The sequence below is a fragment of the Hipposideros armiger genome, unplaced genomic scaffold (assembly GCF_001890085.2).
Source record: "Hipposideros armiger isolate ML-2016 unplaced genomic scaffold, ASM189008v1 scaffold_231, whole genome shotgun sequence".
Classification (NCBI taxonomy): Eukaryota; Metazoa; Chordata; class Mammalia; order Chiroptera; family Hipposideridae; genus Hipposideros; species Hipposideros armiger.
The window spans coordinates 2,138,813-2,164,937 of NW_017731581.1; the positions used below are offsets into that span (position 1 = coordinate 2,138,813).

Sequence of the window (26,125 nt, forward strand, 5' to 3'; positions counted from 1 at the left end):
CTAACCTCACGTGACAGAATTTTAAACAGACATATATTTCGAATGTCCATATACTGCTCATTTGCTCCGAGTAAACACACAGGTTAGCAGTTCACATATGTAACCTTCTGTTGGCTGTTCTGTCATTACGAGTATTACTAAGAACACGTTTCTCCCCTGGACATTTGTTAGGCTGTCAGTGGCTGTCAACAATCCATAATGGTGGAGAATCAAAACAACCTAGTTAAAAATAACTTTCAAGAGGGAAAGAAAAATGCTATTATCTGGAATCGATGAGCATTAGCTGTTAGGGATGCATGAGATGGGCAGAGAGCTGAAGGCTGGGTGGGCTATGCGGACGGCAGTGGTTGTTGAGCGTGTCAAGCTGACTCCTGACCCTGACCCTGACCCTGACCCTGACCCCTGATGCTTGTGCTGTGGCCCCAGTTCTGCCTCTGTGGTCACCAGCTTTCTCCTCAGACATGACATTTACTGCTTCTCATCACCACACTAGACACTTCCCTGTATTTCTCAGATTCTGAGGTACACATTTTCTCACAGTTTAATGTATCTAATGTAATTATAAAATATTTTTAAACAGTTATCAATAGGTGTTTTATAATAGATGTACACATTTAAGGTACTTTTCTTCTTTTTTCTCTAATGTTGTACTTCTTAGTATCTTAAATCAAGAAAATGAGATACTTACTAATACTATTGATGTAGAGACCATTTCTAATCTAAGCTTTATCCCTCTTCCTTCTGTTCTGCTTTCCTTTCTTTTTGTTTTGGTTTTGGTCTTTTGTTTCTCATGTACTTCATGGGAATATCTGGTTTGTTCAACAAATCACAGTGCATTGGACTCAATTATCAGCCCCTCCCTTCCTCTCAGTGGTAGGAGACAAAGGAAAGATAAGAAGAATTGCAAGAAAAATAAAAATGCTGTAACAGAAGAGAAAGCTGCAATGCAAGCAACAGGTTATTAATTTATATTCCATCAAGTAAGATCAGAGGTACAGAAAACAAATTTGAGACATACTGCCAAAAATAGATGGGAAAAAAACAACAAAGATTGAAAAGGTTGCGAGCAGATGACAGATATAAAGATGTGGCAACAAGGATTCAATCCAAGAATTATAAACAAGTTAAAAGCAGCACAACACTGTGAGTCGAGTTGACACGACTGAACTGTACACTTAAGATACTATAGATATGTGGTTTCCCCCTCTCCCCCAATTAAAAACAAAAGAAAACCAGGTACTAGCAAGGCAGCAGGTCTCCCTGGAATCATCCTGGTGTACAGCCATGTCTTCTCGACTCAAAATCGTACATCCCTTAGCTGTGTGCTGAGCAGGTCGATCCCATCAACATGCTAAACTAGCGTCATGTTGAAGACCTTACTAAAAAAACGTCGGAACTGGGGGTCCACTTCATTCTGCCCCTAGTATGGCGGTTTACTGATGGGTAGCCACCATCTCAAATCCATGTAACTCTGTGACTCAAGGTTTTTAGATAAAATATGCCAGGGGATGAGGGAGAATAAAACACACAAATGGGAAAAAAAGTAAAAAATTTTAAATACTATGACACTATCAAATGAATGAAAGAAAAATTCACTTCGTCAAGAATGCAAGACAGAAAATGTCATATTAATAAGTAAAATGTTAGTCAATTACCTGAATGAATATTTATATAAATTTGTGTTAAACATATACATTTAAAGCTAAAATAAATACGATTAAAAGAGAATCCTGCCCTAAGTTACAAGGCAATGGAAATCTTTGAGTAGAAATGAGAAACAAACATCAGATTTTCAAGTTAAAATGTTAAGATGCTATTTGACTAGTAGTACCGGGCACCATTTCTTCCCACATACCCACTAAAATACCTATGAGTGCAAAAAATGAGGGCAAAAACAATTAAAAAGTGCTAAAACTCTATGCCCACACTGTCAGAGTCTTAAAGAAAAAAATTCCACTAACAGATTAATGGGACAGGGTTAAAATCTACACCGTTTAGGTTTAAACTTAATGGTTTAACTGCTGTAGCAATGGAAGGCAAGTGAGTCTGCTCTCTTGGCAGTAGGTCCAAAAAGCCTTTCCTGCTCTCCCAAATTGCACAACCATTCACTGTTACACAGATAGTGACCTGAGAAGCTGCTAGCCCTTCAGCTAATCACCTCACACAAGCGCCACTTTCTCCATACCCATTAAAAACAGCATGTCGGGCTGACCGAGTGGCACTGGTTAAGAGTTGGTTTGGGACCCCAGCTCTGAGCAGCAGGGCCTGGGTTCACATCCCACATGAGGGCCAGTGACACTGCCCTCTACAGCTAAGATAGTGAACAACAGCTCGACCTGGAGCTGGGCTGCCGTGAGTCCCCGGTGACAGTGTAGGCTGCAGCCCCTGCTGCAGTGGGCTGCCATAAGCTACCGTGTGTGGCTGGCAGCCAGCGTGAGCTGCTGTGAGCCCCCGTGAGCGGCTGTCTAGACGCCGGCGACCAATCTGCCTCGCCCGGGAAAAGCGCAATGATAATACCAACATGGGCCAGTGAAGCGACATCCTCCACAACTAGACTGAAGAACCAAAGGACAGCAACTTGNTATGTATGTATGTATATGAGCCAGGCTGTGACAATTGACTGCCTGACTTCCTACTTCACCTCATCCACATATATAGGCTTAACTAAGGCTGGGAAGAACCATCCAAATTAGGAGTGCCATCATTACAGTGTGAAATGCAATGACTTTTCTACCTAGGCTCGGTAACCTAGATTTTTTTGCCCTCTAGAATTGGAAGACCACTGGTGACTTGTATAGAAACAACTTCATAAAAGCTGTGTTCAATAAAGTCATTACCCCTTCAAAGGAGGGGGAAAGCTGTGTCATACCTATTTCTAGCACTCTCTTTTGTGTAAGTACAGCATGACTAGATTATCAGCAAAAGAATCTTAGGAAAAGGCCCTACCAATAAGGAGTCAAAGTCATGTGAAAGGGTCAGAGGAAGAAAGATCAAGGACTCTTTGTGGGAGGGACATCACAGACATACTGTACAACAGACAGAAAACAGGCATCCATTTATCAACTGCATTCCTCACTGTCTTGGGGAGTAACTCATATCCTGTGACATTGCTTTCTGTCCTTGATTATCTCAAATCCATGAAAATATTATCAATCAGCCTTTCTGAAAAATACCAGCTAATGAGCCACATTTCCTCTTCCTTCATTTGTCTGTGTTTGCAGTGTCAATGTAAACCTTCCTAAAATAGAAGCCAGCCAATTTCTTAAAACATTTTTTTGATGAGTGGCCCTCCCTACTTTCCCTTTCCTATTATTTTCCATGCCTCTCAGAAGAAAAATAGAAGAATTAATCAAAATTCTTTCCAATTGATTATGCTTTGGCACGCATGCATGCGTGCGTGCGTGCGTGCATGCGTGTGTGTGTGTGTGTGTGTGTGTGTGTGTGTGTGTGTGTGTGTGTTTAAAGCTACCTTTCCCAATTGGGTTATTTCCATAAGAAACTAAAAATAAGTGTATTGGCAATGTTAATAAGAACTTGGATAAAAACATGCTCAATTTATTTTGATAACCTATTCACAGGCATAAAGAAACATTCAAAGATGTTAATCATTGTCATGAGAAGATCAGAAAAACTATCATTTTTAAATGCAGTATTTATTAAATGCTTCCATGCATTTAACCATCCCTCCAGCATTCATGTCGGCTAGATTGAATTTAGACAGTGGAAGCATTTGTGGAGCACCACAAGCAAAGCCTCTAAGAAACATACAGGAGGTAGGGTGAAGAAGCGTGCTTTGTATGATACGCCAGCCCAGGCTTGCCAGTGGAAAGCCTGTAAAAGAGCATAGTGGAAAATTGTTAGGTTCTGAAATCCCACTGCAGGTGAAGGGGGGTTGCATAGGCTGCAGTGCAGGTGCACAACAAGGAAAAATACATAAGTAAGGCAAAGAAAGAATTTCAGGACCCAAGCCCTCAAAAGTAGGCCTGGAGAACATGTTTTTGCTGAGTAGCAGAATTGATGCCTTATGCAGTAGGGTAAAGTGTTTCTGGATGCTGATGGAGCCTCTTAAGATGTACATAAATCTCGGGGGTCCCTTTTTGGTGAAACTCTCACTTGGGCAGGTTTCTGACCATCACAGCTGACCTGAGCACAGCCATATGCAAAAGGAGGACACAAGGAAGTCTACATCTGTGTCTTTGGAAAGAAAAATATCACATACAGAGAGTCTGAGGAGTTTTATTAGGCAACAGATTCACTTGTATCAATATAATCTAAAAGCCAAACTTCATTTAAAATCTACAGCTGTAGAAAACCTTAGCTATGATTTCCAGATCCTCACAAATCCACTGGTTTCAGGAAAGATTCTAAAGTACTCCAGTTCTTTGGGAGAAATCTGGAAAAGTTCTTAATTACATTTGGGGATTTAGATGATGATGGGGCACAAATAAAGAAAAACTCAGAGAGGGCGGGGCGAGTGGTGCGTTGGTTAAGAGTTGGCTTGGGACGCCAGCTCTGAGCCACAAGGCACTGGTTAGGATCCCACATGAGGGCCAGTGACACTGCTCCCTCTACAGCTAAGATGGTGAACAACAGCTCAACCTGGAGTTGGGCTCCCAGATGGCGTAGGCTGCAGTGGGGCGGCAGTGGGCAGCCGTAAGCTACCGTGAGTGGCCGGCAGCCAGCGTGAGTGGCCATGAGCCGCTGTCCAATGGTCAGCGAGAGACTGCCTCACCCGGGAAAAGCGCAATGATAATACCAACATGGGCCAGTGAAGCGACATCCTCCACAACTAGACTGAAGAACCAAAGGACAGCAACTTGTCTGTTCCCCTCCTCCAATTCCTCAATTTAAACAAACAAACAAACAAACAAAAAACAGCATGTCAAATGAAATAGTTTGCTAGAAAGTAGAAGAGGGCTGGGAATGGGGCTCTGACGCACAGACTCTTATGTAAAATACTGTACATAGAAAAGGACAAAAATAATCATGGAAGATGCATTTATGTTTATTTTAATATGTCATCTCTTTTCTACGTATCGGGGAGACAGGTAGAAATGGAGGTTGAGGATTCTATCTCAAGGAAAAAGATTTGCATTATATGAAAACTTGGAACTGAGCTGGCAGATGTACACATGGAATTGATTTCTAGCAGTAAAACTCAGAAAATGATTTCATTAGCACCCAAATGTTTAAATAATAGGCTAAGAGGCAATCTTCATATTCCAACAGTGCGCAAACATTCAGTCTAGGTGAACTTCCTCTCATTGGAGAATGAGTAAACAGGGAAAAAGAAAACGTGACCAAGAGATACATTTCAAGAAACTAGAAACAAGAAAATTTCAATAAATTCTGGCAACTTCAGTAGCATGCCAGAACAACATACGGCCTTCTGCAACAGCAAAAGAACTCTTCAAAGTGAAACCAGGTTCAAAGGAAAAGATGTCAGGATAAGGTGAAAATGGACACAGAAAAGATATGAAGAATTGCAGGAAAATAAAAATTCTGCAACAGAAGAGAAGTCTACAATAAAAGTAATAGGTTAATAATTTATAGTCCATAAAGTAAGATCAGAGAAAACAAATTTGAGAAACACTCCCAAATATAGATGGGGAAAAAACAAAGATTGAAAAGGTTGAGAACAGATGATAGATATGAAGATTTGACAAGGATTCAATCCAGGAATTATAAACAACTTAAAAAAAAAAGATATGTGTACATACACACACACACACACACATACACACACCGTGAAGTATCTTTTACTGCTTTGGGGGGGAAATACCATGAGTAAAACAAAAGAGGTTACCACATGGGAGGTGGGTGGTGACAATGAAATGACCCGTATCTAATTAGATCCAATTTGTGATACAAATAGAAAATAGGTCAAATAAAGAACTTACCAAAAAAAATAAAAAATAAAAAATAAGCATAGCTTTATACTTTCTGTAACACTATATTGATCAAAGAGTATGGAACATTGTCTACAGATGTCTAAGAAAAAAGAGCATATTCAAAAAAAAAATTCTCACATTTTAAAACACTCAGAAAACACAACTTGAGAGTGTTAATAAAGTAAAAAAACCAGTGTTCTCGTGGGGGGAGCTGGGGTATTGGTTTCTTAGGGCCGCAGTATCAGGTTACCACAAACAAGACAGCTTCAAATGACAGAAAATATTCTCGCATAGTTCTGGAGGCCAGAAGTCTGCAACTAATAATAATAAATAAAAAAATTAAAAAGATGCTGGCAGTAAGAACCGTGCTCTCTGAAGGCACTCTGAAGGCGCTTTCCTTGCCTTTTCCTACTGTCTGGTGGTTACTTGTAGATGCATCACTTCGACCTCTGCCTCCACTGTCACATGGAGTGTCTTTTTTCTCTGTATCTCAATTTCTTTCTTCTTATAAGGACATTAGTTATGAGATTAGGGTCCACCGTAATACAGTGTGGCTCCTCTTAACCTAACTCTATCTTCAAACACCCTATTTCCAAATAAGGATCTCAGCCACAGGTCCCGGATGGTAGAACTTGAACAGATCTTTTGGGGGTACACGATACTACCCACAATGTGGGGGTGGGAGAGTTTTGAGACATACTCTAAGTCACCAAGGATGAGTAGAAATTAGAATCGAAAGCATAAGGAAGTCATGACTCAAACGGATGGGTGGGTTTTCCCAGCCCCAATGTTAATAGTAACCCAGCTGGACTGAGTGTAGAGGGGCGCACTAGAGTTCAAGGGCAAAGTGTGACCAGAGAACACTGCCCAGCCTTGTGTCTTTCCTCTTCTGCCCTTCACCCACACCCACTTATTTTGACCCACAGTCTAAATATTTTATTTAGACACTAAAGACAATTGCACTGTTATCCTTTCTATTATACCACTTACTCATAGTGGCTCAACTATTTTAAATACATTTGGGACAGTATTCCAGGAGAACTACGAAATAAAAGGTGTATTTTTCTCTCTAAAAGGGAACAGTTATGCAGAGCAACATAATAACCATTTTTTCTTGCCTATAAACTTGAGAAACACTTTTGCACATCTCTGACACTCATACTAAAGACTTGATCATCAGGTTTTTTTAATTAACTCTTCTCTCATCTAGGTCCTATGACTATGCCTATATTAGGTATGCTTAAAAATACTTAGGATATGAACTCAGCTATGTTTTAAAAACATCAACGATAAGTAAATGTAAGTGAAAGTTAAAAATTATCCCTAGGATGTAGGATTCTAGATGATTTTTAAATTTTATACTTTGTAAGTTTCCTCTACTTTCTAAACATGTCTATAATTAACATGTAATTACATTTATAAGCAGAATAAAATGCCTTACTGAATAAGAATTTTTATTTCCAATATGACCATTTTATGATTTTTAATGAATCAAATATTTGGAGAAGGAAATCCACTAAAGTGTGAACAACAGTTATTTCTAGGTGCTGGGAACTCAGAAAAGTTAAATTTCCTTCTAGTTTTATTTCCAAATTTTTCTGCTATGAGCATGCCTTATTCTTATAGTGGGAAATAAGAATATAAGAAAAACTGGGGAGGGCAATTTCCAGGTGGACGCTACAGGAAGAAAAGAGAATGGACCAATCTTCCTTTCTCATCTCTAAAATCTATATACTCTAGTTGGGGAAAAAAGCAAGCAGAAGCCTCTGCTTGCCTAAAACAATGTGTAACAGAAAAGGATCGACATTGATGTTTTCATGCCTCCATGTGTTTTAGAAAATGATGTATCTCAGTGAAATGCAAATCGAAACCACAATGAGATACCACCAAACACCAGTGAGAATTGCTATCATCAACAAGACAAATAATAACAAGTGTTGGAGAGGCTGTGGAGAAAAAGGAACCCTCATACATTGCTGGTGGGAATGCAGATTGGTGCAGCCACTATGGAAGGAAGTGTGGAGGTTCCTCAAAAATTAAAAATAGAATTACCGTATGACCCAGCAATCCCTCTCTGGGGTATCTACCCCAAAAAATTTGAAAATATTTATCCGTAAAGATATATGTGCTCCAGTGTTCACTGCAGCTTTATTTACAGTGGTCAAGACATGGAAACAACCAACGTGTCCTTCGATAGACCTTTGGATAAAGATGTGGTACATAATACACAATGGAATACTACTCTGCCATGAGAAAAGATGAAATAGTGCCATTTGCAACAACATGGATGAATCTTGAGATTATTATGCTAAGCAAAATAAGTTAGAAGAAGTCGAGAACCATATGATCTCACTGATATGTGCTATACAAAACTGAAAACAACACAAGAACAAGACAAACAAATGAAGAAACAAAAATTCACAGACACAGACAATAGTTTAGTGGTTACCAGAGGGTAAAGGGGGAGGCGGATGGTAGATGAGGGTAAAAGGGATCAAATATATGGTGACAGAAGGAGAACTGACTCTGGGTGGTAAACACACAACGCAATATATAGATGATGTATTACAGAATTGTACACCTGAAACCTATGTAACTTTACTAACAATTGTCACCCCAATAAACTTAAAAAAAATGATGCATCTGCTGGAACATAGAGTGCAGAGTGAAATTACATCTGAATATAAAAATGATAGAATGCTTAGTTGACTTGGCCAGAATCATTTAATAATGGAAACATTAGCTGCCAAAGTTAACTGAAAACAATTTGTCAACTTTAGTTCTTGACTCATGGTTAAAAATCCACCATTAAATCTGCCAAAACGTCCCTGTGCCTTCACAGGGCTACATAAACACATGAAAATGTAACTGCAGCCTAAGGAGGACAGGTGGCAAATAAGGTGTGAGAAACGTGTTTAGAAGGCTACGTTGTCAATTGGGGCTGAGTGCGAGGCTGAGTCCCTCCGCCAGAACGTGAAGTTTACCACCTGATAGCTTGTTACTCTACATCTTCAAAATAGTCCCACATCCAGAATATCATCACTACTTCCCTGAATAAAAGTAGGGGGTCCTCAGTTCTCTTAGTTCCTGCGGGGTTCAGAAATCTAGTCCGTGGCTCTACATTGTCTGTGAGGGTGGAAGCGGTTTGCTACTTTTGTAAAACACAGAAAGAATAAAATTTTAAAAAGAAAAAGAACAAAATTGAAGCTCTGATTTTATTATTCAATTCAACAGACATAAAAATTACTTTGTGCAACCACTAAGCGTTTCTAATGCTCGAGCATGATTTCTGTACATACTTCGTCAAGGACAGGTAACATTAATAGTAAGCACATCCTGGCGCTGGGCTAGGGCCATGCCTTGAGAAGAGCTAATCTAGTCAACCCAGAAGCAATGTGCTCAGCAGCTAACGGTAGGCAAACCAGGGAGGAAGCCATCTTCATTTTACAGACACACCTGCGTTAAAAGCTGGGCGTAACCATTCAAAACACCATCAGATCACCAGAGAGAATTTCACGGCACAAAGAATGGAGCAAAAACTACAAAAGCATCTCTCTCGATTCCAAACTGGACAAAGTCCCCTTTTAAATGAGAAAACAGTTATATTGACATTTTTTTGGTTGTAACTGTATTGAGCTGAGAGAAGAAAAGCGTTGAACCAGCTTCAATGGTCTCATGTCCACGCAGCGAGAACGCCGATGACAGACAAAGAATGTGTGAGGCATTGAGACTTGCAGCCAGACCGGAAAAAACAGTCCCAATAAGAGTAAGGGCTCTGAGGCTTTACTGGAATGAAAAAAGAGGTGTCTGCCTTACCAATATGATTGGGTTGTCTGAAAAGTCACGACGCATTTTTGCAACGAAAAACAGAGAAAAAAATATGTCATGAGTTTTCCGACAACCCAGTATTAGCAAGTGTCCTGGTTAGTTCAGGAATCTCTTCAGAGGTAGAGATAATACATCTGATAGCAACACAGCCAGCTCCTGATAAGGCAGTTTGGTATAGAGCAGCGGCTCAAAACTACCACTGCACATTAGAATCACGGGGTGGGGAAGAGAAACACCAATATCCAGGCCTCTGGAGTGGGGCCTGCGCATAGTGGGTTTTGTCTTGTGGTTTCTGGTTTTTGGTTTTTTTAACTCCCTAAGATGATTCTAATGTGTAACCAAGGCTGAGAACCACTAGGGCAGTAAAAAGAGCCCTAGCACAGAAACTAAACCCTTCGTTTCTAAGACTGGCCCTAACAACTTTTAGTTGTGTTACCCTGTATGAGTTGCTTGTATTGCAAAGCCTTACTCTACACAGGTGTAAGGGAAACAGCGTGCCACCCTCCCACGCTGCAGGGCTTTTGGGGCCTCGGATGTGTGGTAAGTGCAAAGCACTTTAGACATGTTCCTGGCAATCCTTTTCAAATACAATATTTACTAAGAGAGATTTCAGGGGCTCTTATTAAATCTGAGGATCAGCAACCTATGACTGCATATGCACACTTCAGTAGATTCCATAATGAGTTTAGAACATTTTCAATTTGTCAGGATATAAGCTGAAAACTTTGAGAAATGCTTTCTTGAATCGAGTACATGGTAGGAGGAACTTAGCAATCATACGTGTGATGCAGAAATATGAATATATATATAAACATACAATATCAGATTCATGCCCATGAATTTCTGTCTAACTAAAAAAAAAATATGTTCTATTTAAAATAAGATTTTTATACGCAGTTCATCTCTAGGCAAATGGGCAGGGTTAAAGAGCATGAGTTTGAGATCTCACCCAGACCCGAGACTTTAAAATGCAAACTGTCTAATAAGACCTCTGGATCTATCAGCCCAGACTCTTCCCTGAGCACCCGGAGGCATTAGCCCACTGTCAGCGCGATAGCTTGCCTCACAGGCACCGCCCACTTAATACGGCCAAACACCAGCCCCAATTCCTCTCTCCCTTTTCCAGGTCTCACTGTAGCTAACTCTTTCTCATCATTCGGAACCCAACTCCAATGGCCTCTCTTCAAAGAGAGCTTGCTGACCACCCGAGTTTGAAGAAGACACCTCCACAACGCATCTCACCCTGCAGTGGTGTTCCCTCCTTTTCTCTTTCTCACAGGATCTCATCAGGAAGAAAAGTATCTTACGTGTGTACCATGTATGTGTGAGCTTGTTGTCTCCATCTCCCCAGCAGGCTATGAGATCCATGGAGGAAGGAACTGTGTGTTGTTCACTGCTATGTAAAACACTATCTGTTTCAAATCAGTCCTCAGTATACATTACCTCCAACTAACCGTGTGTGTGTGTGTGTGTGTGTGTGTGTGTGTGTGTGTGTGTGTCCCCAAATAGAGGGCATGTGGAAGGAGGGAGATTCAAGAAGCTTAACAGAAAAAGAATCAACTACCCACAGACGATCAGGCTCTTTTAAAGATGTCCTCCTTTCCACATCTGAGACCCCATGTGCCCGATATAAAGATAGTCTGATGCACAAAATCCCTCCAGCCTCTCCTTGCTGTTCTCTGCTTCGATCCCTCCTTTGCTGGTCTCCCTGGGCCATTATGCTAGCTCTCATCCAGAATCTCCCTCGCCCCTTTGGGCTAAAACTCCTTTGATCAGGTAGCTTGACTCTGTAATTTGGCTTTTCCTGGAGATAACATCCACATTGAACCCGTGGCCAGCCGGTCAGGGAGGGAGCTACACCCTACTCCAGGGCAGACCTGGTTCTCGGCATCCCTTTCTGGCCAGGATATCAGCATACCCAAGTCTCCTGGGAATGAGAGAACAGGAAGTGATCATAATTCCGAGCCACACAGTTCCTGGGGTCCGTCACTGGTCCCTGGTCCTGGCTCAATGGCCGAAATAAGAGCAACCCTCTCCCCGAGCCTTCTCCACCCGGGCCCCACGCTCTCTTGCTGCAGGTGCTTCTTGAACGGTTTCAGCTTTCTGTACACAGGAGACAACACCTCACTTCACCCCCACATTCTACTTGAGGGGGCCCTTTCCAGCCAACTCTTCTGGAAATGTAACTGTGAGAGATAAGGATGAAGCCCCAGGTCCTCAGGTGCTATGCTTGGCTCCGGCCAGGAAGATGGGGGCACCTTTCCATTTAATTGCCTGTGATAGCCCCCACGGGCACCCCAGAAAGGGCAAGCCAACAGCGGGCGTGCCGCTGGATCTGCAGGGCAGCACAGACACACGCTCACCCAGAGCGTCTGTGGGTTGTCACCTGGTGCTTAGCAGGGGCGGGTCATACGGGGTTTCTGGTATCAGTTTGCACCCCCAGAACAAAGAAAGTAACGACAGACTCAGGGGCAACTATCACACACTTTACAGACCAGGTCTTACTCACAGGCCTGATTTCTAACTCCATCCAAGGCCACCCAGAGGTTGTCTGGTAAAGAATCCAGACATGGGCCACATTCTGTCCCGTCCATGGGCGGGTCGACAAAGGGGCTGGTGTATCTACTCTCCATCTTTCTCCTGCGCTGGGCCTCTCCTGCGAGGATTTCCTGCAAGTCTATCCTTCTGCTTCGAGCTCTGGCTACATTTCTCTCTCCAGGTCTAGCCTCCACACCATTCCACGCCTGAGCTCCTGGGAAAATATAGCACCTACTGAAGAATGTCTTCCATACAGAGACCGTGGTGCCACCCCTGCCGGGAAATGACCTGTCTTAAGAGCCACTCCGTGCCTCCTTTCACAGCAACTACGGTTTTTGCTCCACCACTTTCACAAGCGCCCATTCCCGCGGACTGCACTTAGGATTACAGATTATATTATTACTGCACTCCTCCACCCTGATCAATGGTGCTCCCCTTATCTTTCACTGGTCAACCTTATTAACCTTCACTACAAGCTTCCCACTCAACTGCCATCAGCTCAAAGTCAAACGGGTATGAAACAAATTCATCTTCTCTTTATTACAAAGAGTCACACCATTCCTTTAGTTACACAAAACTGATTCCTTAGTCAGCTTTGATTTACTTCTTTCCTCAACATCCAGCCCATCTTCAAGTCCCTCAAATGCCTTCTGGTTTTGGTCAAAACCCATTACTCCCACCCCCATTTCACTTCATTAATGACCCCCTCTCTCTCCTCAATCATACATGAACTCCACATTCTCTACAAGGCTCTTTCCTTTACCTTATAAATAGGCTCACATACCATACCTCTCAAGCTCCTCCAGTCCCTTCCCCATCTGCACTAGACTGAAAAGTCCTCCCTCTGTTTCCATAGCACTTCATCATTGTTCTGTCATAAAGCACATCCTGTTATCACAATTTAAGTCTCTGAGTGCCCACTAGTAGTAAGGGCTTTTTCAAGCAGTGATTCCAGCTTTTTCAACTGTAAAACTCCAAAGTGTAACAAACTTCAACAAATGTTTACTAAGTGAATAAATTCTCTCTATACATCTTCTCTAACGCTCCCTTGCTTTCTAGTCTCACTGTCCTCATTCTGTCCCTCCTTATCTCATGCTAGGCGTTCAAAAAGGTATTTTTAATTGGCCTTGAGTTTAATCCCCTCTGATTCATCATGAAAACTCCAGCCAGAACACCCTTTCTAAAACAATAATTTCATAAAATCAAGTCCCGGATCAAACACACACACACACACACACACACACACACACACACACACACACACACACTACCACCACCACCAACAGAAACCTCCATTGGTTCTCCATTGCTCGTGGCAAGCTTCGTCAGAAGGTTGACCCTCAGTTATTGGTAGATCTAAAACACCATGGGGTGAGAATATCCCAACTTTCCAAAATTGTGCTCAAGAGAACTCTGGCAGGAGTGCTGCCCTGTCCTCCACTCTGCGTAAGGCCTCCCATGTCAGGACTATCCGTTATGTGTATACTGTTCGTATACGTGCGCACTCATACGCAAACACACATACAACACACACGAAGGCTTAGCAGTTTTAGTCAGAAGTGGCCCCACTGTACCATGCACAAGCCCCATCCCTAAGAAAATGGAGCCTTACAGACTATGATAAATGTCCCTTCAATATGGTAGAAATGCTTGCTTCATAAAATATAAAACTGAAATGTCGTTAGCTGGGATTTCTAGACCCTCCAATGACTCAGTCCAAACCCACCTGGACAGGGTTTTCTCTGGCGCATGTCTTCCATGACACGGTCTATGCTAGTCTCCTAATCACAGTCCCCCCTCCCACACACTCCTCACTTTCCTGTCTCTGCCTTTTCCTGGTCCTGCTCCTCCAGTCTCACTGGCCCACCCACCTGTTGGGAATACCACTCCCATCTGGAAGCATTTCCCTGCAACTCAGGGATCTCGCCTTCCTTCAACCCCCTGGCACTTAAGAGCCCATATCATTTATTTGGCATTTACCACTAGCTGTTCAAGTTACAACTTTTGAAATGGGAAATTTCCTCTGACACCTCCCAGGAGCCCTAAAGTACCTCCAGTCAAATCATGAACATTGATGACCAACTGTAGCTGAGGCTAAAAGTGCTCGAAAGGAAGAGGGGAGTGAATGGGCAGCTAAGGGTAGAGATAACGGTGTGAAGAATAACAGGGCGAGCACCTTCACAGCAGTACAGAGTTGCTTCCAGTACCTTCCTCTGTATCCCATAATATATCATCCAGGAGCAGTAAGGCTCAGTAAAAACATGAAGAGAAATAAGATATTCCTTGTAGTTTGCAGGAACTACAATAACTTTTTGAAAAGTTTAAAAGGTATTTGATGTTACTTATGACTTGGGAATAAAGTGTGTGTTTGTCTGTGTGGGTGGGAGAGGATTGCCAGTAAGCGATGACTCAATTGGATCGCTAACCTTGTTTTTTCAAAATGCTTTTAAATGAACACATTTAATGAAAAGGGAAAAATAAAGAGGTTGTAACTCGTGAGGAGCACTGTGCTAAGCTGAGTTTGGTTTCTTTGAGCTGCGTGGAGGGATAGATGGAAGAGTTACCCACTGAGTTACCGTCACCCCGATTACTTATGTCTCTGCATAAATCCTGACCCTTTCATTAGTGCCAGATCAATGACATGCCTTTTTTTTGGTCCTAGGTAATTACGTGTCAGTAGTTAGAAGGTAGCTTTGTGTAGTATCATTATCCTCATAAATACAAACACATAGGCAGTATTTCATTTATACGATGCACATTATTTCACATTTTAGCTTCTCTGAAATTGGTGGGGGTGGGGCTGGGGGTGGGTCTTATAAATGATGACATGTTAGAACTAATGACATATGGTATGTTTCCTCTCACCTTGGATGTAAGACCTTGAAGGCAGAGAGCATGACTGAGATTCAAACACTGACTAAAAGGAGCAGGAGTGATCTAATCCAATCCCCCTCCTTTCATAATTGCACGCATGTGCGCGCGCGCGCACACACACACACACACACACACACACACACACACGAACGCACGCAGTCAAGGAAAAACAAACCTAGAACCCAAAACTCCTGATTCCCAGTCATTGCTGTTTTGTCCTATAAGACCATCAGCAAAAGTACAGCTGAAATGACTCACTGCGCATGTAAACAACAGGGAATCAAAGAAGTTTTTAAGAGAAGAAAGGCATGAGAGAAAAAATTCAATCTACTATAAGCATTGCAAGGTCAGAAACAAAGTCCATTTCGTTCATTAGGATATTCTGAGTGCCCACCACAAAGCCTTGCAGACAGCAGGCATTGCATATATTCATTTACAAATGAATGTTCTGAGCTGAAAAATCTGGCTGTTGTATTTGAGGTAAAGGCTGGCAGCGAAGAACTCAGTTTGCAGGCGGTAGCAGTAGCACAAAGCAGTGTGGCCCGTGGACCATCTCATCAAAGCCTCTCACATGCCTGTTACAAATGAAGATATCCAGGTTCTTCACAAGCCAAATGAATTAGAATTTCTGGGCTTGAGACCCGGTAATTTGGACTCCGAACAAGAATTCCATGGTGGCTCTCATGGCCATTAAAGTTTGAGAACTGTGTATGAGAAAATAATGGCCTGCACTGAAGGCAGTGGAAAGAAAGGGGCAATCACAGAAAAAAGAAAATAAAAATAAGTCTAAAGAACATAGGGCATGAGAGAGAGAGAAGAAACAAGGTTTGGGCGACAGCAAAAACAATAAACAAAAACAAGGCAAAGTTGGATATGAACTAATGTAAGACATGAAAGAACCAGGAAGTCTGAGAAGCCCTGGGATGAAGGATGAATTGCATCAGTGTGCAACAGGCCAGGAACACCATCTGAGGCATCATTAAGATAATTAAATAATTAACACGCATAGGATTAAAATTTCTCTTGGGGACAATGATAATGAACAAGAAACACCTAATGTAGTTTCTCAAATGACTCTTCAAAAAAACACAGATCTAAACTAAATATGGAGAAAAGTAGAAAGCATCTTGTTATAGTTACCTAAAACTTATAGAAGTTAAAACTTAATTTGTGCTATTCAAATAAGGCAGGCATGAGAAGATGAGCTTTTAAAATTACCAAGGTGCGGAAAAGGCTAGAAAAAGAAAAATGCTGCTCAAAATGGGGTGGGGTATGGAATTAATGGAAACTAAACTGACTCAGAAACTGAACTAATTCTTTTTAACTTGTCTTTGACAAGACAAATGAAGAAGACATTATTTGTATAATTAGAGAGAACAAAGACTTCGCAAAAATAGCGACTGACAGAAAGCAGACGGGGAACACTTGACAAAACTGAACTCATCCCAATCTGTAGCCTGGTGACGGGAAGCTAAGTCTCTTAAGGTAATTCACTCACACACTTCAGGAGTCATTTACAATCATTATGGAAATATCACAGAAAAATGGGGAAACAAGATTTGAAGGGGAGAAAAAAAATGAGATAATGAAATATCCTATCAATCTTAAAATGATTACAAAGAGAAATGATGGAAAGTGTGAGGGGTAAAAGCAGTGACATTTTCTCCCATCTAGATTGCGAGTTCCACGAGCCCAGAGACATTTTTCTTCACTATCGAACCAAACAGCCAAGTGATCATCAGATAGTTGAAAAGGTATAAAGACAGTGAGATAGAAAGTGAATGCTACCAAACTTTTCCATTTTTTTCTGAGCAGAAAATCATACCACAAAGGAGGGGATAGCCCATTTTGTGTGTGTGTAACGGGAAAAGGTAACATACTTGAACATCTAGTGGATAATTAAATCATAAACCATAATCAGAATAAAAACCTAAAAAATTCTAGCAACATAAATACATAAGATGTGAGAAACTGTAAAATAAAGCTCAAAATATGCTATAAATATGACCAAATATTCTCAGTACTTTCTTTAAAAAGAAATCCACTAATATATGTTTTTGGAGAACATGTTAAGTTTAAAGAGAAATCAAAAATAAACAGAAATCCTAAAAAACTACCTTTACTATGATCATAATACAGTTTAATGAATCGTAGAAGTTCCTTAGACACACACACACCAACACAACCCCCATCCACAGGCAAACACCTAAATACATTTTTATTAAATTATCCTCAATTATTAGGACCAACAGGCAAATTTACATGAAGGCATATGTTTTTTGCAGGAAGTCTTTACTAAGCTAATGGGAAAAGATCTCAAATAATTATAAACATAAGCAAAAAAGACAATTTCATTCACTACAAGCTAAATTAAAGAAGCAAGGGAAGGGGGAGCTTCGTTTTTTGATATCTTTTTGTGTACAGCATAGCGCATTCCACGTAGTACATATTAATAATTGCGCGCTGATTCAACTAGATTGAAAGCCACTCAACTCACATATAGGAAAGGCACATGATACTTACATAGGCTGTTTATGTCACAGGTCAGTCCTATTCCTTTGATCAGGTCCCTAAAACTGACCTCTGTGGCCTTAGTAAAGGATTATGCCAATAGGCTATCCTGTCAAACATAAATGTTACAATGGGGGGGGGGGGTGTCAGTACACTATGTTCTCTCAGGAAAAAGGAGATAAAGAAGAGAAAAAGGAAACGAGTATTGGTCCTGAGAATTGGGAAAGCGTGTTTCATCATTTATGAGTCTTGGCGCCAAATGCAGAACAAAGGAGAAAGAAGACTCAAAGGTAATGTCATTTATATGAGTAACAATAACTCCGGTCTAAAGAGGACAGTTAGAGTACAATTCAAGGTCCTTGCATTTCAGAGGCCAAAGCTCATGGCGGACAGATGGGCAAGTACAGACGTATCAGCTGAGACAGTGAAAAGGGAGGATAAGGCAGGCCCAGGCAATTCTAGGTGGGAACCAGTTCATGTCCACTCAGCTTGTCTGAATGCCAAGAAAAAGAAAATCTTTCAAAAATGTAAGAGCACCAATCCCTTAAAACAACTGGTAAATTTTATCTCCTTAACACAAAACAAAATACACACATACACACACACACACACACACACACACACACACACACACACACAAAAGGTGTTTAAGATAATTTACACACACTTTACTACCCTTAGGCATAAAGCAAAGAACAAATTGAGAGACTGTTTCCATATCTTGTCTATTGTGAATAATGCTACAACATAAGTGTCCATCAATGAATGAATGGATAAAGATGATGTGTTTTACACACACACACACACACACACACACACACACACACAGAGAAGATTATTCAGTTATGAAAAAAGGAGGACATCCTGCTATTTATAACAATACAGATGGACCTTGAGGACATGATGCTAAGGGAAATGAGACAGACAGAGGACAAATACTGCATGGCATCACTTACATGTGGAATCAAAAAAGAAAAAAGTCAGATTCATGGAAACAAAGAGTAGAAAAGGGGTTGCTGGGGAGGGGGGTGAAGGAAATAGGGAGAGGCTGGTAAAAGGGTACAAACTTTCAGCTATAAAATGAATAAGGTCTAAGAATCTAATGTAAAACATGGTGACTACAGTTGATATTACTATAAAAAAATTTTTAAAGAACAAATTAAGAGAAAAACATCTAACCAAGGATTTGACTCAAAAGAAAGAAAAAACCCCACTTGCTTCAGTGTCAAAAGAAGCAAGTTTATTCATTCACTTACTCATTCAACACAATCCAGGTAGAACAAGCAACGGCAGACCCTTCGTACCTAATCCAGATACTTCTGGAAATTAACAAATTACTAAATAATGGAACGTTTTCCCCAGAAATGGATGTCCAGGGAACATCTAAAGCTCCAGTGACAGAAATACAGACTGACAGGATTAGGAGAGAGGACCCTACAATAAAAGTGTTTTCGTTGTCATTTGATGGCCATTGTTAGCACGACAATAACCTAGTTTACCTAGCAACCTGGACCACTGAGAACTTGAATGAACAGAAAAGTAAGCATAAAGGCACATCGACATACCCGAAGTTCACTTATGTTACCAAACCCACAGTGAAGAACCCAGGAGTGTGATGCCAGAGGGCACTTCTCTGCTTGCTTCTTCTAACCACCTTGGTCCAGCCTTCACCAAGTACACCAGAGCAGTTGGGCAACTCAGAAGGCATGTGGATCTTGTTGGAGACAGATACAGTGAGGAGCTAGAGGCATGTGATAACCTACAGCCACGCAGCAGGGGAAAGACAGCACGAAGAGCGGTCAAGTCAGACAGGAAGAAACAGAAATCGCGGCTGGTTCAAAGTGGGGGCGACACACGCATGCGTCTGTCGATGACAAGGTGACCTCTGACGCCTCACAACACGTCCGACAAAGAGGAGGTGGTGCTGCAGAGTTCCAATGAAGCATCAGTTAACCAGCTTCAAAATGGTGGCCCTTCAGTTGTCAAGAAAGCCTAAATGTGCTCAGTATCTTGTGACCAAAAGGCCCGGAGTTCAGAGCAAGTCACCCCAAAATATGCCCCTTTGGCATACTGGCTGTTTTGAGTTACAGGCACCGGGAAAATAGCAAATACTAGAAGAACACTCGGGCTTGCTTTCTTTTTCTTAAAAGCAGATGCAATTCCCATATGAAAGCAGTCCTTTCTATACCAGAAGGTAAGGAGCACTCTTATCAAGGACAAGAAACTGAAACCAGGCGAATTCTATAGTAATACTCATAGACCTTGTTAAAATAACTCTTATCTCCTGTTAGCCTCCTCACAGTTTAGTCATTTTTCCCCAACTGCCTTGTTCAACCTAATATTAAAAAGCAAGTAGGCTGTGCCATGTCTTTGAGTCTTCATTTCCATATGAGGGTTCCCGAGTCATGGAAAGCTTGAATTAAATAAATTTGTATGCTTTTCTCCTATTGCTCCGGCTCTATCAGTTTAATTTTCAGATCAAGCCAAGAGTCCTAAGAGGGTGAAGGAAAACATTTTCCCTCCCCACAGAGCCAAGTTGAGAAATGTACTGCACAAACTTTTCCATTTAAAAACGTTAAAATACCACCTTGGGTGCTTAAAGGGATGAGAATTTGTTTTCTGAAAAATTAAGCCACACTGAAAATCAGATTCCTAGACAGTGCTAAATAAATTGGGCATTACCAATATTCTTTTTAAAGAAAATATGATACAATACTTAGGAGTTTACTGACAATAAAGCAATCAGTCTCCATTAGAACAAAGACAGCCATTTTTTAAAAAGCAGTAAGGATCAAGATTTAATTATGAAACAAAGAGCATTATGGATTTCTTACTATGACGGCAGGTCTGTGATCTGTGTAAAGGCACCTCGTTTCAATCCTGGCCCAGAAGCCTTAAACTATGTTTAAACAAGCTCAAAGTATCTTTGAAGCAATGTCAGTGGTGCACTGGGGTTCCCATGTTTGTTGCACTGAATTAAAAGTTAATAAATGTTGCAGGCAGTTCCTCTGCGTTCTTTAATCCACAACCCACCAAATCCTAGAAAATAAAAGCAGCCCCCACCATCACTTCACAGTCTAGAAGGTTTGCAAAATAACATGGTGGGGGAGCTTTGAAGTCTGTAATAACAGGACAAGAAATGTACCACAGATGCCAGAGGGGGGAGCTCAGAGCAAAGGGAAAGATACATCTACCATGGGCAAGAAAGGGAAATTCTGAAAACACAGCATCCTTTTTTCTCTCTTTTTTTTTTTTTTTTGGGTGTTCTCTTTTAAAGGATGGGTTCCAATGCCTTTTGAAATAAACAATCTCCTCCCCCCCACCCATTTCTCCTAGGTAGAGGGAAAATAAATACAAGTACTGATGAGGGTAAGGAGTTTAAACAATGGGCAGGTGCCTGGAACCTGTGCTTTGGGGAAGTCTCAAACACATAGCCTCCCCTCGGTAATCAGTTTTGTTTGCAAATGAACCTTCACAGCAGGATTGGCACCTAATGACACTGGAGGCACAGTGAAGAAATTAGCCCAAGACAACCATTATCTTAAAAAGGTGTTTGGCCTCCTCCGGATTCCTTTATGTTTACCTCTAAAGACAAAATGGAATTTTCACAGGCCCGCTCCATGACTACAGAGACTATCTTTCTGTCTTCGCAGCCCTTTTCACCACTGAGGAAATCTCAGGATTTACCCAGTAAGAGCCACTGGCCACCATCTTTGCTCAGAAACAACTTCCAAGGACAGACAGGTTTGCAGGGACGGCCAGAGTCCACCAGCACGCTCCTTCGTCTGTATAGGAATTGTTAGCATTCCTTTTAACTGAGCTTTCAATCCTGAACAGTTTTGTCAGTGATCAGACACAAAATTGGCATTAGAAATAGGTGCAATCGAACAATAAGTTGATGGTTCTACAGCAGGAGTGAAGGCTCCCAAACCAGTGCCCAAAGGAAATCTTTAAAAGAAACCAGCATCCTTTTGTATCTGTTAGCTACCATCCCAACAATGCTGAGTAACAAACCGCTTTCTCAAAATTCAGTAACGCACAGCAATAAGCATTCTTTCCTGCTCTCAGAGATGCTGGTTATCTGGGATTTGGCAATAAACCAAGTCCTAATGCAGGAGCACATGTGAAGCCTTTGCCAGTGAAATGTCCGCTGACATTCCAGTGGCCGCGGTAAGTCACGTGTCCAAGCCCAATATCAACGGGGGGAGGAGGCATGCTGCTGTCACGCAGGCCGGGGCTGGTGGTGTCGGCTGGGTGAGGGAATGAATGCTTGTGGAACAATAATCCAGTCTACCGCCTCCTCAGATGCAGGCTGCTAGAGGTTGTTCTGTTTACCCACACCTGGTATCCTGCTCCTGGTGGGGCACAAAGGTCGCATCACTACAGCGTCTGGGTAAAAGAGTATTTTTTATAAGCTTGCCTTTTAAAGGACCATTAGAAAATAAAATGAAACAGGGGAGAAAACATTATGACTGAGAACATACTGTATTTCTGGGTATAAATGGCCACGATCAGGAGCTTTACTATTACAGCACTTCAGTAACCTGTTGACTACTCCATTCTCTACCTTACATCAGATGCAACAATCTTTCATGCAGCATCAGCTTTGCATGGAAGTAGCCTGGTAGGCAGCAAAATCACAAGGAAAGGAGAAGGTAGAAAAGCTCAAGCAGAGGTTCCCAACTCGGACGATGTAAGCAACAGTGGCGACACTGGCAGAAGCTGCATGAGTAGAAGGCACTCGACAAACAGATGTATAGCAGCTACTAACAAACCTTAACCGTAAACGGCATTTTAAGGTCATTTTAAAAGGCTGTGATTATCCAAATACATTTAAGAGTTAACGTGTTAACCACATAACCAGATAAATCCCACTGAAAACAAGATGTGTGTGTGTGTGTGTGTGCATGTACTTGTGTGTACACATATAACAAAACTTTATAAGGCGGTCTCATGAACCCTAGTTTCAGATTTCACTAACAACGACCGAATGCCTACCCATACAGTATCTCACCAAGTACAAAAGCTACATTGTGAGGAATTATTATTGTCCACATTTTACAAATGAGTGAAAGGACCCCTGGTGAAGTTCTGTAATTTAAACAAGATTACACAGCCAGTTAGTCACAGAGCCAGAATGTGAACTCAAATCTAAATAAAAGCCTCTTTTTTCCCTACCACCCTATGCTAATCCCTAAAAATGCCTTTCTCTCTTACTTTAACAAAAAGGAGGGTGCTTCAGTATTTTCCCACTTTCAACTCCCAACGCTACAAAGTTGGAGTGGACCAGAAACGTAATTATTATCTGCATAGGCTTATAATCTTCCCTGGCATATGTCCCACAGATTACGACCAGAAGTCAGGAATCTGTTAAACCTCTTCCTTTAATACCAGGTAAAAATCGGCTGGTGAGAAGTTGCAAAAAGTGGAAAATCTCAATACCTTCAAGTAATAGTATCTTAATATTCTGCTTCCTGGAATGAATTTTAACTAAAGTAACTGAACCAAATGTTTCCCATAAAGCCTTATAAAATGAAGGTTTTGTCAAAAAAGTAAAAAAAAAAAATACCTTGGTTTGCAAGCATAATTCGTTCTGGAAACAAACTACTTGTATTGCAAGACATCGCTCGTTTACCACGTTAAAATGTATTACAAATGTTTGCTCGTCTTGCAGAACACTCGCAAACCAAGTTACAATCCAAGGTTTCAAAAAGGTATATACCTTTTGCACTCAAAGGCTCTGGATTTCTACCTACGATCTACAGCTTTTGCACAGCAATTCTCAGCTTCATTATGGGTCCAGTCTACAAGCCTGTCCTTTATAGCACACAGCTCCACTTAACATGCAAATGTGGCTCTAAAAACACTGCCTCAGATGCAGGGTAATCTCTGCTTACTTACACTGTGCTACATTTAATTTAAACATATATTACTCTGGAAGAGCAGAGTAGGGAGGAAAGACTGATCAAATGGATTCCTCCATCCACAAGGGTGATTAGGAAAGAAAAAAATACTAGTAAACAGAGAGCAAACTTACATTAACTTGTCTCACTTTCAGATAATTAGTTGTGAATTTTTTAAGGCAAGTGACTCACAAGGGAGGGTACAAATTTATTGTCTTCCACAACCTAATAATCTTGGCAGCTATGAAAGCTATCTATCTATTGATGGGGCAACTGTAATTTATCCTCCCCAGGTAAAATGCAGTTACTTAAATGTTTCTCTCCTTTTATGAATGCTGGCCTCAGCAGTAAACATGCAAATGATTTCACGAGAACAAAAACACTCATTAAATGTCAATAAACCCCAAAGCAAAGCTATAAAGCTGTCAGAAAATGCAGTACCCGGTCAGCAATGAACCACCAAGTTTGGGAAGAAGGGTGAATTCAAGACGATTGTGATGGATCCGTTAGAATCCCTCCAGCTCTAAAATTCTATAACCTATCAAAGCTTCAGGTGATAACTCACTCCAGTATACATGATGTCCAAAAGTGCAGAAAACAAAAGGTAAATTTGTATTTAATGATATGTCAGTTACATTTTAAATAATACGCCCAAAATGGTGGAAGATAAAATGGTGCGGCCAATTTGGAAAAAAGTTTGGCAGTTCCTCAAAAAGTGAAACGAAGAGTTACCCATGTGACCCAAAAATTCCATTCCTAAGGATATTGAAATTGCAGCTGTATCTTCATGCAAAAACTTGAACATGAATGTTCATGGGAACACTGTGCATAATAGCCAAAAAGTAGAAATGACCCAGATGTCCATCAACGAATGAACGGATAATGGATGGGAAATCAAATGTCCATTTAATGCAATATGAGGCAATAAAAAGGAATGAAGTACTGATACATGCTATAGCATGGATGAACCTTGATAACATGATGCTGAGAGACAGAAGGTAGTCAACAAAAGATCACGTTTATACTATCCTATTTATATGAAATGTGCAAAGCAGATAAATCCATAGAGACAGAAAGGAGACTGGGTGCCAAAGGCTGGGGAGAAGGATGGATGGGAGTGACCACTAACGGTGACTTACTGCCAATGACCAGGTTCTTTGTTGAGTAATGAACATGTTCTAGAATTAGATAGTGGTGATGGATAACACGACTTTGTGAATGTTCTAAAAACTACCGAATTGTACACCTTAAAACAGTGAATTTTGTGGTATGTGTATTACACCTCAATTTTTTTAACCTTTCTAAAATTATCAAAAAATGTCTTGGTCCAAATATGTAACACACCCACTGAACTGAGCAAAACATAGAAAATGTTATGTTGAAATAGAAAGCATTTGTATTGCTATTGAAATGTTTAAAATATTCAGATTATGAGTTCAAAGTAAATTTTACACTTTGCTCATTGTTTTAGGTCCAAGGCAAACATCCTTTAAATTGATTAAAACAGAATATGAAAAGGCATGTTTCTATCAAGTCTTTCTCTAATACTCTGAGAATTCATTGTTCCAGTACCCTTGTACTGACTAAATCAATATATCCCCTATTTCTCCTTCATCATTGTTCTCCTAACACGTATTTTAATTATCTCAATCCCTATTCTCAAGCCGTATCTCTCTTGGTTAATAATTTTCCTGCTGCTCCAATCTTTCCAATGCATCACTGTTTCTACCATCCCCTGTAATCAGCTTTTGACTCATATCAAATTAGGACTTTCAGATATACACATCTGCATAATGTTCACAAAGCAATTTCTGAGTAGTGAAAGAAAGGAAGAGATAAAACACAAAACTTTAAGAAAATTCACTATCAGCCATTTTACCAAAATTAACTTTAAGTCTTGGTAGAACCCATGTCAGAATCACACATACACAACAAGCACCAATAAATGCTCGTGGCATAAACCACAAGTAGCATAACCAGAAAACACACCAATGTGGAAGGCAGCTGAAGGAACCTGGAAATTATATTAAACGAGTCTGCAAGCCACCATTACTAAATCAGTTTCCCGATTTATAAATTTCCCAACAGTCAATTTCGGAACATGAAGCTTGTGCATTCCTAGCCAAGCCTGTAGGAACTACAGGGGCTTTGAGAAGAACTGTACATGGACCTGCATAATAAATTGAATAAAATATGAGCGCAGTGATTACCATTTGTTCTGAGATTGCTTCTTCCTGATTGCTCTCAGGGATGTGCCCCCATTCATGGCACAGGCTTCAGGCTGCCAAATACCAAATGGCACTTAGATGTCAGAGAAGAACAGACAGAGTCAGGGACGCAGGAAACTGTCATACTTCTCAGAGGGAGAAGTCCAAGACAGGAAGAACCCCTTAAAGCTTACTTTCGTTGGCTCCGACCAGAAAAGGATCTGTGGTTGGGAAATTGATTCTCTGCTCCACACAAGACTTCAGAAAGAACAGCTGCTCAGCACCTCCGCCCAAGTGAATAAAATTGGAAAATTTTAAATCAGGACATTCTCTATGCGGAGGTTTAATAATCCGTAGACATACAAATCACTGT

At 41.0% G+C, this 26,125-nt stretch overlaps 1 protein-coding gene across 1 annotated transcript in view; it reads right to left on the minus strand.

Moving 5' to 3' along the window:
- Nucleotides 1-26,125, minus strand: part of EXOC4 (exocyst complex component 4) — a 706,914-nt gene that overhangs the window by 538,885 nt on the left and 141,904 nt on the right. The gene's annotated exons all lie outside the window — the stretch shown is intronic.